The 14,260-nt window shown below is 42.4% G+C and overlaps 1 long non-coding RNA gene across 1 annotated transcript in view; it reads right to left on the reverse strand.

Moving 5' to 3' along the window:
- Positions 1 to 14,260, reverse strand: part of LOC138852863 (uncharacterized) — a 38,683-nt gene that overhangs the window by 7,803 nt on the left and 16,620 nt on the right. Inside the window, exon 2 of the long non-coding RNA XR_011392138.1 lies at positions 12,965 to 12,999. This is a non-coding gene — a long non-coding RNA (uncharacterized lncRNA). The remainder of the gene's footprint in view (positions 1 to 12,964; positions 13,000 to 14,260) is intronic.

Below are 14,260 nucleotides of genomic sequence, written 5' to 3' on the forward strand. Positions count from 1 at the left end.
GGTTTGAGTAATTGCGAAGCATTTGGTAGGTCATTTATGTATAGGAGAAAGAGAAGAGGGCCAAGGACACTTCCCTGTGGGACACCAACTGTAATTGGTTGTTCGGAAGAGCTTGCCCCATTTGCGTACACATATTGGCTTCTGTTGCCGAGGTAAGACTTGAGGTAGTTGAGGGAGTGCCCTCTAATACCATAGTGTGACAATTTTACGTGGAGCAAGTCATGGTCAACTGTATCAAAAGCTTTACGTAAGTCAATGAAGATCCCCAGAGGGACTTCTTTTTTCTCTATTGCAGTGTATATATGTTCTAGCATGTGTATAATAGCATCATTAGTATTTTTATTAGGCCTGAATCCAAATTGGCAGGGGTTGAGAATGTTATGTTAGATGAGGTAGGAGTAGATTCGTTTATGAATTAATTTTTCGAAGATTTTTGAGAGAGGGTGTAAATTGGATATTGGCCTATAGTTATTCAACTCTGTCTGGTCACCTCCTTTATGGATCGGGGTGACCCTTGCTATTTTGAGAACTGTAGGGAAGGTGGAGGATTCAATGGATTTGTTAAAGAGTGTTGCAATGATTGGTGATAGCACTTGTGACGCTTTTTTGTATATAAAGGGTGGTAAGGTATTTAAATCTCCTGCCTTGTTTTTCAGTGCATTGATAATAAGGGAGACTTCGTATGGGTTAGTCGGAGCTAGGAACAGTGTGTTCGGGTAGTTGCCAGTGAGGTAGTCATTTGGTGGGGTATCTGAGCTTGGGATATTATTGGCAAGGTTTTGACCTATAGTGGAGAAGAAATCATTGAGTCTGTTTGCTGTTTCTGTTGGTGGGAGTTGGGGTTCATCTGATTTTGCTAATTTTATTTCGCTATGTCGTGATATCTTTTTTGTTCCCAGAATTTCTGATAGGGTCTTCCAGGTCTTTTTTATATCACCTCGTAAGTTGGATAATCTGTTCTCATAATACAATTTTTTTGCCCTTCTTATCAGGCTGGTTAGGATTGACGAGTAACGTTTTGTTTGGTCTCTGGTTATGTGACCCATTCTGTACTGTTTTTCATATCGGTGTTTTGTATTTATGGATTTGAGAATGCTGGGTGTTAGCCAGGGACTGTTCAGTCTCTTAGCTGTCATGTTTAGTTTTTTTTAGGGCAGTGCTTGTTATGAAGGTATTGGGTCTTTTCTAGAAAATTATTAAAACATTCGTCAATATCTGTATAGATTTCTAGCTCAGTGTGCCAGTCAATGTTTGTTACTGCTGTTGTGAAGTTATTAATGGCTGCCTCATTGTGAAGTCTGAAGGTGACTTTAGTAGTGTCTTGGGGTATTTTACCAAGAGTTGTTATGAGGAAAGTAGGGTAGTGGTCTGTGGTATTATCTGTAATTATGCCTGATTTTAAAGGGGATATGGTGTTGGTCCAGATGTGGTCAAGTAGGGAAACACTAGTCTCTAACTCTTGTAGGTTTTGTTACTGTTGGTAGCAACATGCAGTTACTCATTGTGTTTGTGAATTCAGTAACGTGTGGGTCCTGGTCTTGCAGGAGATTTATACTGAAGTCACCTGAGAGTAGTAAGTGATCTTTGTTCATGCGTGCATCAGTTATCATACTTCCTAGGTTTTGACTAAATTGGTTAATGTTTGTGGAATTCTGTAGATGTTTATCACTGAGAGGTTTTTGTAGGTATTTGGATTTGAATTTAGCTATTATATATTCCCCATGTTCATCCCTTGTGCAAGTATTAGTGATACATTCTAGTTGGTCTGAGTAGTATATAGCTGTGCCACCCCCTTGTTGGTCTGGCCTACAGTTGTGTATGGCATCAATGACTTACTACTATATAGAAAGCTGCTTGTTATGCAGAGCATTTTGGGCAAATTAGGTCAGTTTTGTACCAGGATGCGATCCATTTTTACTGACGGGGAACATGGACACACGCCCAATGTTTCTACCTTTGCCGGGAATCTAACCCAGACCCTCGCCGAGAGAAGCGAGCTTTAGCCACCTGGACACGGGGCACCAAACGTGCAAGACTCCTGCCATTTGTGAATTCATTTACCAATGCCATTAACTGGAAGAGTGCATAATTCCTGTTTTTGTTTATTTACATAGTATTGCTCAGTCAATTTTGGAGGTACCATCTGGTGTTGGGTACCAGGTAGAGGTTTACACGAACAGCTCTACTAGTTACAGCTTTCTTTGATTATAATAATATACTAGTCACACCAGAGAGGTCAGGTTTCTTTCTGCTTATTCTCCGAGCTGCCCCCGTTTTCCTAACTTATAACACAGGTTCAATTCTTGCACTGAAATTGACCCTCCTCAGAACCCGAAATCACTCTTTAACAATCGCCTATTCCTTACCTGGTATTAGTATTCTAACTGCCCCTCTGGTGCATATGACCTTCACTCGTGACACGACAATGATTCACATATTGTCTACATGCTTAAGGCCAGAATGGCTTGAAGTCAACTGCCAAGAGAATGACAAGCAACATTAATACAAACTGGAAACCTCTTCCACTAGCGGAAATCTTCCAAATAATATGGTATTTTTTTTTTTTTGTAATGCACTGAAATCTCATTGCATACCTGAATGACCACATACTATACTAGCAAAAGCCGTATGACCCTTGTTGGTTTGGCGCTTATTTATAATGTATTAGCGCTATTATCATGGAGTGCTAAACCCATAGGGATTATACAGCGCCTGGGGAAAGTTACTGGAGCACAGATCCAACTCCCTAGATCAAGAGCACACCACAGCATCAAGGACTCCCTTGAAGAATGGACTTGCACAAGAACTTGTCCTTTCTGTCGGCCAAACTGTGCGACGCGCATCGTCAAAGATGTGAACCTCGTGTATTACCAGTGATGTGATAATCAAGTTTATTTTCTATAAGGATTACAATGCGGGGTTTACAGATTTCGAATATTGTGTGGTTTACATGTTAAAATACTAATTACAGAGGGGGACGCTAGGACACCTAGCATGGCTAGGCATTTCGGGCAGATTAATTCTAAACTTTAAATTATTACAAACACTCCACACTCGATTCATCCTGAGGAAGTATCATCCCTCACGGTTGTACGGAAAGATTCTACAGGCTGCTTTAGACGTTCAAAACTATGTCCATAATGTGAAAGTTAAGACATGTGCAACATCTGGATATCTTTATTGTAAACGTTTCGCCATCCAGTGGCTTTATCAATATAGATTCTAGGACATAATTAGAAGACAGTAGAACTATATACAAAAGATGAGGTAATCAGTCCCTCAACCTTGGTGTTGGTGTTCACAGCATCGTGGTGGTGGAGAATCTGGAGCAAAGGCAAGAAGACTGGTGTTTATATAGGCGTCAGTGGATAAGGACGTGCAGCAGACGAGGGCATAGTCACTGGTAAGCGGGATTCCCCAGTGGAAGTAGGTCCTACCCAAAGGGATGAGTTGTAGCAGCCGTGAAGGTCTTGTAGATGTCCTCTGAACCAAGATTCCATGATGTTGCAATGTCTGACAAGTTGTGCAAGAAAAGTATAAAATACCGACAATATGAAAGTTAAGACATGTGCAACATTTGGATATCTTCTTGCCTTTGCTCCAGATTCTCCACCACCACGATGCTGTGAACACCAACACCAAGGTTGAGGGACTGATTACCTCATCTTTTGCATATAGTTCTACTGTCTTCTAATTATGTCCTAGAATCTGCATTGATAAAGCCACTGGATGGTGAAACGTCTACAATAAAGATATTCAGATGTTGTACATGTGTCTTAAATTTCATAGTCGGTATTTTATACCTTTCTTGCACAATATGTCCATAATGCTCGCCTGTGAGAGAGCTAATAACAACGAGGAGATATGTTGGTCAACCAGCAAATTATTGCAGGTCCGAGACAATGTCCAGTCTATGGATATTCTGTCTGACCTTGCATAGCATTACTGCAACAAAGCACATCCCTTGAATTAAGTTCATTCAGGTCAGAGGCTCGCTAGGGTTGGTGTCACCTTGGGTGTCACCCCCATGAAATCCAAGGGTGGAGGGCTTGGGGGGGGGAGGTTGGTAAACTCCAGTTACGTCACTACTGCATGACCAGTAACTAATGTTTAACAATGAGAACGTTTAAGGGCCATAAACTGAACAGGAGAATACTTCTCAACTTTATTAATGATAAAATAATCGTAGTAATACTGAGGAAACAAACTCAAAGTGGTATTTGAGTACAGCCAACACATCCTACATTTATTCATCTTCAATAATGCCCCCCCCCCAAAAAAAAAAAAAAATGAAAAATAAAAAGTATTACAATATCTGAGAAACACTAGTTGCGATCTGACCTTGAGTACAGGTAACATCTCGGTGAATCTGATCTTACATTTCCTTGCCTTCAATCCTGCAAAATCATCTATCACATCAAAATCAATGATTTTCCCTATATAGAAACGAAGGATTCTTTTCTTGTGTTGCTGGGCATTGTGTTTTGGGCATTAGCGTCACCTTTAGAGGCTCTATGGTGTCACCCCCTAAATGGTGTCACCCGGGGCGCCCCTTCCTTACGACGCCACTGATTCAGGTATAGGTACATATAAATACATAAATTGTCATACATATCAGTATGTGTAGATTACCTAGGATAACCCAAGAAAGTCAGTGACAATTTCCACTTTCAGAAAAGCAAAATCCAGTGGTTGATAAAGACGGCTGGTCGTATCACCAGACTGTTACCAAACTCTGCCTACAGGGGCTGTATGACCCTGGTGGGTTTAGCCCTTAGTTTTGTTTATAATAGCCTACAGGGAAGAATACTTCACATCTTTTAGTCCAGAGTCGTCAGACACCCTAGTACTGTACCTTCCTATACTCTTGTCACTTTTACCCCACAACCCACAAAGTTCTCTTCAGCTGTAATCTATAATAAATGGTTATATTCATAACCATAATTTTTAAAGGGGTGGACCGGTAAGCCAGCGGAAGGCCTCTGTCAGGTGATCAAAAGCTCCAGCTGTGGAGTCATCATATGACTAGACCCCGAGTCTAGAAATACTTGTCCTGTTTCCTGACAAACGTGATACCTATCTTCAGCTGTGTCTTAAACACTTACACTTCAACCCCAAAGACCCTTATATAGAACCCTACATCTTGAGACAAAGTCATTACACTACCATTCCTTCACAAATTCCATAGTCTGACCAAATAACTAAGATTTTAATCACTGTTAAATCTACTAAAGACACACAAAACTGACAAGATGAATATAACACACGTGCAAGACTGAAGAACTGATCACTTCAAATAATCTCTTCATAGGATCCACCAGGAGGCCTGGTCACAGACCGGGCCGCGGGGGCGTTGACCCCCGGAACTCTCTCCAGGTAAACACCTCCTTATTAGATTAGATTACATTTTGCCACCGAAGTGGCTAGTTTATTGTGCATCTCATATCCATCCTGTGGACGGTACCGCAAGAGCATATGGATACTCAAATGGCCTATGAACTAGGCCCCCAAAGGGTTAACAGGAATACATATGGATTTATATCTACATATCTATAGTTCAATTATCTGTTACAAGCAAATTTAGGAAATTTAGATATACTAAGCAAATTTAGGAAATTTGCTTAGTATATCTGGTATCTTATTTTCATTAACAAGATATCTTGACATGTCACATAGGTTATTATATTGTCTATCTCCTTATTTCTCAATAAGTGGACAATTAAGCCATGTTACGTTGGTTGTCCCTTATTACCTTGATAGTAAGGTTCTCACTACATGTTCTAGTGTGGGGTAGCTTTTACTTAATGGCCTTATTTGTCTAGGGGTAATACATTATGGCTGATCATCCTGAGTGTGTCTGATATCCTTCCACCAGCCCTCTTCACAGGTTATGTAAACTACTACTACAAAAATATAACTGTATTCTCAACAGATATGTACAGAATATACAATCACAGCCTCACATTTTCAAAACAATGATCTACACACTCCATAGCTGTTCTCCCACATGGTGTATCTTATTAACTTTTGTCCTTCTCTCTCTTGACTAACTCTGGGCTAACCAGTGTTTTGACACACTTTAGTCACCCTGGGTAGGGAGGCCAAGCCCATGATGACACTCTTCAGGTCACTTGTTCTATCTAGGCTGGAATATTGCGGCACACTAACAGCACCTTTCAAGGCAGGTGAAATTGCTGACCTAGAAAATGTACAGAGAACCTTCACGGCGCGCATAACGGAGATAAAACACCTCGATTACTGGGAGCGCTTGAGGTTCCTGAACCTGTATTCCCTGGAACGCAGGCGGAAGAGATACATGATTATATACACCTGGAAAATCCTAGAGGGACTAGTACCGAACTTGCACACGAAAATCACTCACTACGAAAACAGAAGACTTGGCAGACGATGCAACATCCCCCCAATGAAAAGCAGGGGTGTCACTAGCACGTTAAGAGACCATACAATAAATGTCAGGGGCCCGAGACTGTTCAAGTGCCTCCCAGCATACATAAGGGGGATTACCAACAGACCCCTGGCAGTCTTCAAGCTGGCACTGGACAAGCACCTAAAGTCGGTTCCTGACCAGCCGGGCTGTGGCTCGTACGTTGGTTTGCGTGCAGCCAGCAGCAACAGCCTGGTTGATCAGGCTCTGATCCACCAGGCCTGGTCACAGACCGGGCCGCGGGGGCGTTGACCCCCGGAACTCTCTCCAGGTAAACTCCAGGTAAATTCCAGTGTTCAAGACAGTGACCATATGCCTGATCACATAATTTACATTTAGTTTGATCATCATCTGTGTCTCCCAAACTGCCAGAAGTACTTGTAACCAAGCCTAAGCCTGGCCACTACAACATCAGTCAGTCTGTTCACATTGCAAGTTGCTCCATAAATACTTATCTACGTTCATGTTATCATAGTGGGTTATAGATCTACTCAGGCTTCTAACTGCATTCCTATAACAATCATTTTCATTATTTACTTCTCTCCTAATATTATTCCTAATGCTAGACAGTTATACCAAAGTTGTATTCTACATACTCCTTCTGGGTACTCTTCTTGGCTAACATATCATCTTTATCATGAAGGAGTAATCCAATGTGTGATGGGATCCATAGCATTGTACATTAATTCCTTCGTCTCTGATTTTTGAGTATCTATACCTGGCTTCTCCAATGAGCATGTTGTTGGAGTCATTATATGAGTTAAGAGCCTTCAGTGATGACATAGAATCAGTAATGATGATAGAGTCAAGCTCAATGTCATAAGTTAGCTTTAGCGCCATTAGGATTGCAAACAGTTCAGTATGCAGTGTAGACGCCCAGTTGTTAATTCTTATGCCTAGTTCAACAAGTTTATTATCGTTCTTAACTAGGGAGGTGGCAACAAGAGCAGATGCAGCCCTGCCAGAAGACTCCTGTTTAGATCCATCAGTGTATATTACTTGTGATAACTTATTACTACCAGCTAGGCGAGAAATTTCTTCTTGAGCAGTTGCTTTAACAAGTGATTTAAGGAAGGGATTACTAGCAATGAGCTTCTTGGGAGGGACTTGTAGGTATGTGATATTAAATGAACACATCTTCCATGGAGGGGTGAAATGCTCTTGTTGCCTACAGTGATACAGTTCATGCAGGTTATAAAACTTAATGCAATTGCACGTTTTCACAGTCCATTTAGATCTGTGTATTTACCTCTAGACACTTAGTAAGGTTCATTGTGACAGTGTCTGGTTCGTTTCTTAACATTCTAATACCGAGTACAGTGTTAATATCAACAATCCTATCACTGATACTAGAAATACCAAGCTCCTTCCTCATATTAAGAGCCTTTGTAGATTGGGGACAACCAAGAATAATTCAGATTATTATTATTATTATAATCAAAAAGAAGCGCTAAGCCACAAGGGCTATACAGCGCTAGAATAATTCAGAGAGCTTCATTTTGCATTAACTCCAAGGGTCCCCTCCCCTCAAGGAAGGTTCCTTGATGTTGGTGAGGGGCTCTTGATTTAGGGAATTGGATCTGTGCTCCAGTTCCCCGAATTAAGCCTGAATGCCTTCCACATCCCCCCTCCCAGGCGCTGTATAATCCTCCGGGTTTAGCGCTTCCCCCTTGATTATAATAATAATCCAAGGGTCCCCACTCTTCGCCCATCGTACATAATTACATTCCCTTCCATAATGCCAAAATTACTTCTCATAAAAGCATCTGGATATGAGCCTCGATAAGCTCTTCTTTCAATAGAAGAATTTCAACAGGACCTTCGAACTCAAATGTAACATCTCTTAATTTACCTAAATTTTAAGTTTAACCTTTTCTCTTCAAGTTTTGACAGTTCCAGTTTCTTTCCCATTCCATGTCTGAAGGCTTGCATATCTACAAACCCGTGCTCACTTTGTAACACTGTTTGATTAATAAACCTCATTTTTTTCGATAATCTCCCCCTATCCTTTCCTTCTCCACGAATTCAATCCCCACCCTTTTCACTCTTGCTCCTCTACAATCACTCCTCCATTGCTAACCCACCTCCGCAGGACCAAAACTTATTCCACCACTATCCACACTACTACAACAACCGCCATCCCACCACGACCACCACTCCACTACAACCACAACACCCACTCGAGGGTCAAGTGGTAGTGCCTTCGTCTCACTTCTGAAGAACCTGGGTTCTATCCCAACGCAAGTGGAAACAGGGCACGTTTCCTTATACCTTTTGCCCCTATTTACCTAGCAAGAAGTAGGCATCTGGGAGTTAGCCGACCGTCGTAGGTCACATTCTGGGAATGAGAACCAAAGGACCTCAGTGGAAATAACCCGTAGGTTTTACTGATGTCGTGGGTTGCTAACTCTTCACGCCTCGCCTCTGGCAGTACTGTAGACTCAATTCTTGTGCTTCTACTTTACATTGTTCAAGACTATAGAGCTAAGCATTTATCCAGGCCGAGGGACCAACATCCTCAAAATCATTTCTTTTAAGGCCTGAGTGATCACATCATCCTCAACTCTTCAGTGTTTCTGCTGTCTCTATATTTGGTCATCATTTCAGAAATAAAGATACCCAACTGTTGCACATGCGTCTTGCTTATCCACTTGTCGGCACTGTATACAATGTTATAACGATAGTAACCCTACATGTAAATCTCAAGAAAATCTTCCCTTAGGGCAGTGGTTCCCAAACTTTTTCAGCTTGTTACCCAATTTAACATGCCACATAAAGCATGTTACCCCTTTCACAAAATGTTGTTATTATTGATATATATGGCTAAACGTGAACGTATACAGCCTCGCATACTCTGCTAATCCTAGCAAAACCATTGAAAACGTAAAAACCACACATATATTATATATAAAATTAATAATAGCTACAAATTCACAGTAACAGTGGGTAAATACTAACTATATACTGCACAGGGCAGTACACATACATACCAGCTTATGTCTACCTCGGCTGATGCTCACAGATAAACTGACAATGTGAAATAGAGGCAGCCTCAGGAAGTGAGTGACGCATACTGGACAGGTCGATCTGGGCTACTGAGTGACTTTTGTCCTGAAGCATACTTGTCAAAATACTTTTGGGTTTCCACACACTTAGCTATATATTTCTTCTTTTCTAATACTGTATATTAGTTTTTGATGTTTATTGTTATTTGGTTTAACTTTATTACTTACTTAGTATATAAAGTTGTAAAGTAAACCTATTATAAGACAAAGTTAGCAATAATCCTCATACCGGGTACCGCATTGTTTTCTTGATTTTCAGAATTCATAACTTTTTTCTGTCACCCCTCCATTACCCCCCAAAAATGGTTAAATTACCCCCAGGGGGTAATTTACCCCCAGTTTGGGAACCACTGCCTTAGGGGAATATTCCTTGACGCTGGTGAGGGGCTCTACGTCTAGGGAATTGGATCTGTGCTTGTTACCTAAACTGAGCCTGAATACTTTCCATCCCCCCCCCATAGCTGTATAATCCCTAAGGGTTTAGCACTCCCCCATGATTATAATAATGAAAATCCCCCACTACCATTACTGCCACACAACAAAAAACTTATCCTTCATTACAACTCTCATAGCAGTGTAAACAATTCAGTAATCTCCTTCGTACTCTTTTAAACTTTGAGCATTCGTCTGATTTGCTGTGTTTGAGTTACAGCGTAAAACACTTGCTCAAATACACTAACAAATGGATATCGCTCCGAGCACAGAAATGCTATATACAGTGCCTGGATTTTCCGATTTTTCAAACCATTAAATTCCCGCCAGTGAAGAGGGGCGGCTCGATGCCGCAGACTCCCAAATAACTGAAGCTACTATCCTTTTTCCTGAATCAAATCTGGTAACCTTGCCTGGTTGATCAGACCCTAATCCACCACGAGGCCTGGTCTCAGACCGGGTCGCGGGGGCGTTGACCCCCCAAACTCTCTCCAGGTAAACTCCAGGCGCTGTACAACTTCATATGGTACCCCCCCCCCTGCTCTTTAATATCACAGGGCACTTTGTACCGACCTCTTGAATACTTCCAGCACAAATGGAGTTTCTAACACGTATTGTTCTAGGCTGCAACCCACACAATAGTTGGGCAAAATACAGGCACTTCCTTTACTTCTACGTGGGTAGCGGGAGTGTAAGGAAGATTTGCCGATAAGGTTCCCAGGCCTGAGGTTCGAACCAGTTACCTTTGAACTGTGATTTGTATGGTCTCACTAACGAAAATAACCTGATGATCGATGCCATAGCTGAAGAACCCACGTTTAACGCCATACGAGTTCAGTATGCAGTAGTTACCACACACCCATTCTGTAGGAGGTAGGGTATTCGCCACCTGCCCATCCTGCTGGTGGTAGTCACCATATACCCATCCTATGTGAAATAGTCAAAAAGTTCGAGAATGGGCCTGGGACTCAGCCTCCAGTGGTCAGGAAATTAGTGGCAGTGAAGTACAGTATTTACAAAATTATAAATGGTTTACAGAGGTATTCAACATGACAGAATCCATGGTGTGATGCTTGATATCCTCATCCTATCAAGTTTCCCAGATCAGACCTTGAGTAAACGCATGGAAATCCATCCAGCCAATCCTGTGGCTGGAGTCCAAATGCCTTCCATTTCCCCTAGGTGCTGATGACCACAATAAGTTTAGCACTACCCTCCCCCATGAAAATATTTCACCCATTCGCCGTGACCTCCGCCCCCAACTAAACTTACTCTCGTAAAATATGTTGAGAAAATACTCGAGTCTCATGTGCCTCCCGTCACAAAATAACTGATAGTCCCATTAACTCCCATAACCAGAGACCCTCATATATTTAACCATTTTTGACAGTGAGAAATGAGCCTCAAAGCGCTAAGGTATAACTTACACGGTACATAAACCATACGTCGTGGATGACACACTATTGACTCAGACATTAGAAGACATGTGTCAGCATTTCTGAGTGCAGTAGGGAAACATCTGCCTTAAAGGCAGATGTTTCCCACAGTTACTCCAGCACATAAACATCTCTTTCAAAAGTATTTGTTTCGATGCTGTAATAACTGTGGGGAGTTTCAGTTTAATATTTGTATTATGCACCCCACACCCATCCTGTGGGCGACTGTCAAAAGATTAGAGGTGCATAATGGGTCCAGGGACTGTACCTCAACATTACAGAGGTACATAATGGGTCCAGGGACTGTACCTCAACATTACAGAGGTACATAATGGGTCCAGGGACTATACCTCAACATTACAGAGGTACATAATGGGTCCAGGGACTGTACCTCAACATTACAGAGGTACATAATGGGTCCAGGGACTGTACCTCAACATTACAGAGGTACATAATGGGTCCAGGGACTGTACCTCAACATTACAGAGGTACATAATGGGTCCAGGGACTGTACCTCAACATAACAGAGGTACATAATGGGTCCAGGGACTGTACCTCAACATTACAGAGGTACATAATGGGTCCAAGGACTGTACCTCAACATTACAGAGGTACATAATGGGTCCAGGGACTGTACCTCAACATTACAGAGGTACATAATGGGTCCAAGGACTGTACCTCAACATTACAGAGGTACATAATGGGTCCAGGGACTGTACCTCAACATAACAGAGGTACATAATGGGTCCAGGGACTGTACCTCAACATAAAAGAGGTACATAATGGGTCCAGGGACTGTACCTCAACATAACAGAGGTACATAATGGGTCCAGGGACTGTACCTCAACATAACAGATGTACATAATGGGTCCAGGGACTGTACCTCAACATAACAGAGGTACATAATGGGTCCAAGGACTGTACCTCAACATTACAGAGGTACATAATGGGTCCAGGGACTGTACCTCAACATAACAGAGGTACATAATGGGTCCAGGGACTGTACCTCAACATAAAAGAGGTACATAATGGGTCCAGGGACTGTGCCTCAACATAACAGAGGTACATAATGGGTCCAGGGACTGTACCTCAACATAACAGAGGTACATAATGGGTCCAGGGACTGTGCCTCAACATAACAGAGGTACATAATGGGTCCAGGGACTGGGCCCCAAAGTTTTGATAGCTGAACAAGTTACAAAGGTAATAAACAACCTATACAATCATGAACAAATTACAAAGTAATGAGCCATTTACCCGTCCACACCCGGTGAAAAGTGTAATGAGTTATTAGTGCAAATATTAATTGCGTCACACACACACACACATTTTTAAAAAAGAAGCCTCGATACTGGAATAACTGAGAAATATCTGCCTTTAAGGTTAGATAAGAATTGTCAAGAAACAGGATAAATTTCCTGACACGGGTCTTAAAGTCATATGATGACCCGCCGCTGGAGCTTTTGGTCACTGACCGAGGCCTTCCCCTGGCTTACCGGTCCACCCGTTTAAAAATAATGGTTACGGTTATAACCATTAGGGCTCCTGATCCAAGGAACTCAAGCTACTCTCCCCACTTGGCTCACCTTAGCAGTGATGCCTCGTCTTGGTGACTCCTTTCCTGTAAATAAAAGTTATGTGGTCAGGAAAGCCTACGATACGACAATTTTCAGACATTATTATAATCAAGGAGGAAGTGCTAAATCCGGAGGAGCGCCTGGGGGGGGGGGATGTGGAAGGTATTTAGGCTTAATTCGGGGAACTGGAGCACAGATCCAATTCCCTAGATCAAGAGCCCCTCAGCAGCGTCAGGAACCCCCAATGAGGGTCAACTTGTAGTGTTTGCGCGTCCAGTACGAGCCTAAAAAATATCCAGTCTCTGTTAATTGATATCGCTCGTAAAGACAACGATTGATATAGTTTTCACAATCATTTTCACTAAATATTTTTTGTAAGACTTTCCTGAATTGATATTTAAGCTTAATTCCCCCCTATGATGTGTCCCTAATGACGTATTTTAAGCTCGCGCCCCCTGGAAGTAGCACATTATGCCAAATTTTGGAGTAAAAGTGATCCCTGTTTTAATGCCTCTCATTCCCCAACACTGTTAACGACCCCTCGTGTTTACAATGCTAAATAGAGCTTAATTCGACAACGGGTTGGCACTCCTGTATGCGATGTTATCATGATGTGGCACCACTGGAGCGTTGTCATGGCAACAAGGACGCTCAGGTGCACCACCTGGCATCTTTCGTTAGGAAAATCACCTGGCATTTTCAGTCAGGTGCACCGCCTGCCACCTTTAGTCAGGTGCACCACGTGGCGTCCAGCTGACGATGGTCAAAACACGTTGAAGAACACGTTTCTATCGGTACAGCGTTTTGCTGCGTAGAGCTTTATCAAGTGTGGCTCTGCGTAGAGTTTTATCAAGAGTGGCTCTGCGTAGAGCTTTATCAAGAGTGGCTCTGCGTAGAGCTTTATCAAGAGTGGCTCTGCGTAGAGCTTTATCAAGAGTGGCTCTGCGTAGAGCTTTATCAAGAGTGGCTCTGCGTAGAGCTTTATCAAGAGTGGCTCTGCGTAGAGCTTTATCAAGAGTGGCTCTGCGTAGAGCTTTATCAAGAGTGGCTCTGCGTAGAGCTTTATCAAGAGTGGCTCTGCGTAGAGCTTTATCAAGAGTGGCTCTGCGTAGAGCTTTATCAAGAGTGGCTCTGCGTAGAGCTTTATCAAGAGTGGCTCTGCGTAGAGCTTTATCAAGAGTGGCTCTGCGTAGAGCTTTATCAAGAGTGGCTCTGCGTAGAGCTTTATCAAGTGTGGCTCTGCGTAGAGCTTTATCAAGTGTGGCTCTGCGTAGAGCTTTATCAAGTGTGGCTCTGCGTAGAGCT

Source organism: Cherax quadricarinatus, chromosome 18, assembly GCF_038502225.1.
Source record: "Cherax quadricarinatus isolate ZL_2023a chromosome 18, ASM3850222v1, whole genome shotgun sequence".
NCBI lineage: Eukaryota > Metazoa > Arthropoda > Malacostraca > Decapoda > Parastacidae > Cherax > Cherax quadricarinatus.